Here is a 6,457-nt window from a genome sequence, read left to right on the forward strand (position 1 = left end):
ATAAAACATGATAAAATAAAATTCTCACGACGTTTCGGCCACAACACAAGTAGCCTTCTTCAGGTGAAGAAACAGGTCTGTCCAGAAGACAGCGCTTGAGTGAACACTGCCAAGCATGGACAGCGTCTTTTAAGCTGTGTGGGCGGAATTAACATAAGAATTAGCATGTTACCCAGCCCCACCTCCGGAGTGGAGGAGGGTGGCGGCTGGGCACACAGAAAAATACCAAAGCAGAACAGCTAAGGTGCGCTGCTCTGTCCTGTGTTGCATTATAACTATGCTATAAACTGGACTACTATACAATACAATATTATACCTTCCAATCTAAACTACATGGTATAATATCATATCCATAGACAAATGCCACCTTTGAATTATACAATGCGTTACTTTAGACTACCCTATACTTTAAACTATAAAATATTAGACTTGTAACATCACACTATGTCTTATTCATTGGTCATGCAAGAAAGTGGCACCATCTGAAGTGACCAGTCAGGATACTGAAAATTAACTTTGAGGGTTTTTTTCCCCTCTTTTCAGAATCGGAAGTTTATTTCCCTGAGTGAAGCCCATCGAGCGAAGAAGCTCGTTTGTCTCAAAGGTGACTCGGTTGGCAGACAACGTAAAACTATTCCACAATTACAGATTAATGGAACTTAATAGTCATTACAGTACGTTGTGACATTACTAAAACTAAAAGCAATTTTTATTTTGCCAGGTAGGACCCACAGCTGTACAGCTCTTTTTCAGAAGCGACCTGGCCACAAATGATTGCTCAACAAAGTGGCCTGTCACGTGGAAATTTTATAGCAGCCAAATAATCTCAACAGGCGTTCATCCATTTGGTGGATGGGATTTGCTTAAATGATCTTTTACGTTTTTGGTCATCTGAATTTTTTTGTTTAAAGTAGAAGTTTCAGCAGGCCCCACGGTGCTGTTTAGTCTGCAATTATTATTATCCACTCTATCTCTCTGAGATATGAAGACGGGCCATTGCCCGTAACGTCACCGACTTTATACATATTTGAAGACTACAATGGTTTTTGACGAGTGTGCGGATTTTTAAAAAGTCTTTTTGAGCTAATTGCGCAATTCCATTGCTCTATCCGATGACTCCGGGTTGACCTTGGCGTTCCCACCACCAGGTGCTTGCCTCATGGCGACCTGCCCGTCTGCAAGGTTGAGTCATCGTCACGCGCGAGCCTTTGCCATCAAGCCGAAAAGAGTTCTGTGGCCAAGAGTCTCTGCGCCCGTTCAGCGTGGTGCGTGCCTGAAAGTACAAATATGCGCACACAGTTGGTGTATAAGTACACGTACGAGCCCCCCCCCTCCCTCCAATCCTTGTCAATCCATTGTTGGATGAGGGCCTCCCCATCTCTCCTCCCTCCCATGCTGGTCCTGGGAATTATTTGAAACCTACTGCACCCACGCTGGGTCAGTGTGGATTGGTCCAGACGCGGATCGTGGATGTGGGAGCATAGAAGTATGCACTTTACGGGACAGCAATTGATGTTGCTGCGCTGGGACACCTGCTGCTAACAAAGTTGCTCCGCAGCAGCAGATGATAGCATCGCGGTCGCCCGCTCAAGCGCCCCGCTGGACCAACCCTGATTTGCAGCCTCCATGATCTGGCGAGATCAGCCGTGATCTGACGAGTTCGGGCGCGTTCTGGGTCATTCGGTCACCGGCCTGCCGTGTAATCCCTACTTGAGGATGTTATAATTTATTTATTTTTTGTTACTGTTAAAACTTGCAGAGACCTTGCTTTTGAAGTAAAAACAAACAAAAAAACACCATGGACCCATAGTATAGTAAACCACTGGGCAGCGGTGGGATGGAGTGGAGGGGCGAGGGGAGGGAAGAGGATGGGAACGGAAGGAAGTTAAGGTGGTTGGGGGGACTGCTCAATGTACAGGGGAAGTTGATTCCAGTGGAAGGGTGCAAGGAAAGAGAACGATCGAAGCTGCGATGGGGCATCGGGAGGAGGAGGGACACAGAGAGAGGTTCGATTTGGAATTAAGAGGACGAGAAGTGGGGACATGGATGTAGATGAGAGAGACGAGAGGAGGTGGGGGGGGGGGGGGCAAGGCCATAACACAATCTTACTCTGTGTGGTATTCGTGCCATTCTATAGTGCACGATTGTCACGAAGATTCTATGTTTTGCAGACGGATTTCACAGTAAGGGGGTGGGGGCGATGTTGCTCTGGATCATCTCAATTGAGTTATTTGTGGTACACATTTGTGTTTTTTTCTTTATTTTTCAAATCGGGCACATTGAGACCTCGACGACGCCGGCACGCGGCGGATTTATTTCTTCGAATGACGTCACAACGGGATGTCGCTTCACTAACATCGCGGCGCAGACGGCCAGTTCCGGATTATCCCAGCAGCAAAAAGTAGCTGCTGCACGTGTGGTAGCTACGGGCCCCACACTCTCAAGGGCCCCGCGCAAAATGCTTTCAAGCTATCAATTCCGATTCTGCACTTGCTCTATTACTATAGTACTATACCACCTTCAACTTTTACGACCGACTGGGTGTTTAAGGTTAGCGATTTGTCGTATTATCTGGCTGTATAGCAAATGAAAAAATACAATTACTTTACTACGCAAGTAAAAAAAAATGTGTGTTTTAATATGTAGGTGTTTTATTTATTTATTTTAGGGCCCCTATTTAACATACGCTACAGGCCCCGCACGACCTTAATCCGGCACTGCAGACGGCCGCGTAACTTTACGGTGAAGTACAACAGCGCTAATGAAGCAGGGCGCCTCGCGGGACTTTTGGAACCGCGAACCTCTTCGAGAAGCGCCGATGAGCGCGCTACACCCCCCCCCCCCAATGCAGCGGGGGGGGGGGGGGGTTAATGTGCGACCTGAATGCCAGCCTGCAACCCTGGGTCGCTGGCAGGGCGGCAAGAGTCGCAATGGACTCGACTCGCGACGGTTGTGAGTCTGAATCCACGTGTTTAGGTCGACTCGGCACCAGCGTCTCCTGGGGTCGGCGACATGCCTGGCGCTTTGCGGGAAGTTAAACGGCGGAACAATCGAGCAGGCAGACTGCCTCTGCCATCCCTTCGGAATGTGGAATTTCTACTTAGGATTTTTATAACTCCAGATAAATGCTTCGCCCTCCCGCCCGCCCCACCATTGCCTGTTTAAGTTGGGAGATGCTGACTTACAAAATAAATAAATACAGATTTTTTTTTTTTCCATTAGAACTCAACGTGAGCCCGATATGAAGCGGGTGGTCACCGAACACAGGGTGGGGTGTAGGGGGGGAACAGAAAATCCGCGAACAGCAGCCCCCAAGTTAGACGCGACAGGGCCCTAATGAAGGGCGGCGGGGGGGGTGAAGCTGGGGGAGATGCTTTACTTTTATAAACTAAAGCCCGAGTTATTCAGAAGCGCAATCTCCATTGTCTTACTCTTCAGTCCAGTGTCACAAATGTTGTGCAGAGCAGTCTCTTGGTGTCGGGGGGGGGGGGGTTGGAGGGATCTCCCCCGCCCCGCCCCGCCTGCCTCCCCGCCCCCCCCCCTTCTTGCTAGAGTCCCCCTTCTAAATTCCCCAAAGCATTGAAAGCAATGGGCGTCGCAAGACATTCCTCGTGTACACACAGAGGGGGCGAGGCTGCAGCAGAATGCACGCAAGACAAAAGGCAGATCGTTACCATTGCGCGGCGTTTTAAGCATTTGTTTAAAGGTTGCTCAAAGTCGACTGTTGTCGTGCCCCCTCCCCCACTCACTCCTCCCCACTCCCTTTAAACAAAGAAGGTCGTGATACAGGGCCGGTGGAATTGTGCATGTTTAGGCCATGGTCATTTTGTTCCCCCCTCAACCTCAAAACTGCTCGTTAAACAAAAGGTGTACGAGAGTGAGAGGCGGGGGGGGGGGCATCGCGGAACGATTTTGTATTCATCGTGGAGTCGCGAGTGACTCTTCTTGAAAAACAAATCCCATGCAGGAAGGGATTGATCGCTATAGGGTTGCCACCTGTCCGGGTTTTCCCAGGACGTATCATGTGGGTAGTGGGGGTGCTGCAGGTGAAAGAATATCTCACAATACTGTACTGCTCGAGGGGAGCACTATCATCTACCGTGCGTGTGAATACAACGAGTGGTGTATCATTATGCAATAGGACAAACCAGGACTTATCATGTTCCTGGTTCTTGTCAGTTGCATAACAAAAACAACAACAATAATAATACACCACTCAAGATCATTAATTCACAGGTCGAGTACTCCCTGCTTCTGGTATTGTGATATAATTTAGTTTATCTTCCCATGGTGTGTCCCGGGGTCGTTTTTTTATTTCCTTTTTATTTTGGAACCCCCCCGAGGTGGCAACTCTCTGAATGTTACCTACAAAGTTTCCACGTGAGCCGTGGCTGAGAGAGACCTCGCCCCACCGGTTTGTCCGCCTCTCGTCGCCATCAGTCGAGGAGGAATGCCACTCAGCCGCTCCTCTCTGAGCTCTGCTTGCCCCCAAAGTCGGAGGATTGTTTTTTTTTACTAAATGTGGGTTTCCAGAGCAACCAAACCAGTTTGTATGAAAAGTGGCCTAAATTCTGTGACCTAAGTTTTGTGGCCGAAGTTTTTTGTGGTCTAATGTTCTTTTGTGGCCTAATGCTTTTTTGTGGCCGAATGCTTTTTTGTGGCCTAATGTTTTTGTGGCCTAATTTTTTGATGGCCTAATTTTTTGATGGCCTAAGTTTTGTGGCCTAAGTTCTGTGACCTAAGTTCTGTGGCCTAAACTCTGTGGCCTAAGTTCTGTTGCCTAAGCTTTGGCTCAAAAACTTTAATAAGCAAACGTTGGGAAGTCGTTATTTAAACGACAAAAAACCGCAACTTATTCGCCTATAACAGCGTGGCCTTAAACTAAGAAAATATATAATAGGCGACGTTTCGGGCGATGGCCCTTCTTCTTGTACCATCAACCCTGGATTAAACCCAGTAATGAAAAATAAGGATAAACACAGGTGTAAAACACAAGTACAAAGGCAGTGCAAATAATATTCAGCTGTTTTTCAATCCACTTTTTAATGAAGCCCTCCCCATGCCGTGTCGGTCATAGGAACTGCTTGACCAAACGTGGCCTCGAAGTGCACCTAGCCTGGCACTAGCGTTGTGATGACGTTAACGCCACTTAGTGACGAATCGCGGCCGTTGCTGTTGTTATTATGAATAAAACAGAGCAAGTTGGCACAGTACGGGGGACAGGTGGAGCATCGGCCATTCATCTCAGTTAGTCAACCCATGGCACCTGGGTCTGTCCCGTGACCTCCTGCCAGCGGGCGTTCGACACTTCACGTGGTCTTAACGTGCACCTGGCCTGGCGCAGGCGCCGTGGTGACGTCACTGCCATTTAGTGCCGAATGGTGGTTGTTGTATGTATTTTGAACTTCTTTCACATCGTACGTAGTCGACCGTGCTAATTGGAGGTGCTGGGGAAGGACAACAGGTTAAACAAAAAAATCAGTTCTCGAGAAATTAGTTTAAAATCTAGACTTCAAAGTGCATAGCTCCAGTGGCTCACTAATATCGGAAGGAAGATTGTTCCAGACGGCCGCAGAAGCGCATCTGAAAGCGCGTGATGCGGCGACCGTATTTATTCGACGGCCAGTAGCTAAAAGCCACTGCTGTGAGGATGCCCGGAGTTTGCGTGATGGTTTATTTTCCTCGACGAGATCAGCAAGGTATTGTGGTTCATTTGTGGCAAGCACTTTGTGTGTAATGAGTGCGACCTTAGAACCGGTTTCAGATATCATTTAAGTAGCGGGCAGGGAATTACGTCGCAGCGTGAACGGTGGAAAACGCAATAACCACGCAAATATGTAAAGTGCGGATTTACCAATAACAGCACTGTGTGTACACAGTGTGTCTCACATGGATTAATACAGTAAGTACATTTACACAATTTTGTTTTCCAAATCAGCGGCGAGCGTTCTCTGAACCGGTCCTGAGATCCTCCGGTTTCACCCAACACCAACCGCACCCTTAACCGGAGTGGTGAAGTATGTCGCAACGCTGGCTATATGCCAGCGTTGCGACATACTGGACGACGTTACTCTTTACACAAAGGTGTAGCGGCGGTGACGTCGATAGATCACAGCTCACCTGCGGACGTGATGGCTCGGACTATCACGTGGCTCACGCTCGTGATTCATCACCCGCCCTCTCTCCCTCCCCTCCCCTCCCTCACTTCCTCCGCTCCCTCCCCCACTCCCCTCCCTTTCCTCCCCTCCCTCCCCTCCCTTTCCTCCCCTCCCTCCCCTCCCTTTCCTCCCCTCCCTCCCCTCACTCGCTCGCTCCCTCCCTCCCTTCAATCCCTCCGTCCCTTCAATCCCTCCCTCCCTTCAATCCCTCCCTCCCTTCACGCCATCCCTTCACTCCCTCCCTTCCTCCCCTCCCTCCCTTCACTCCCTCCATCCCTTCACTCGCTCGCTCGCTCGCT

This window comes from Petromyzon marinus, chromosome 33, assembly GCF_048934315.1.
Source record: "Petromyzon marinus isolate PM22_M1 ecotype Great Lakes invasive population chromosome 33, UKy_Petmar_22M1.pri1.0, whole genome shotgun sequence".
Taxonomy (NCBI): Eukaryota; Metazoa; Chordata; class Hyperoartia; order Petromyzontiformes; family Petromyzontidae; genus Petromyzon; species Petromyzon marinus.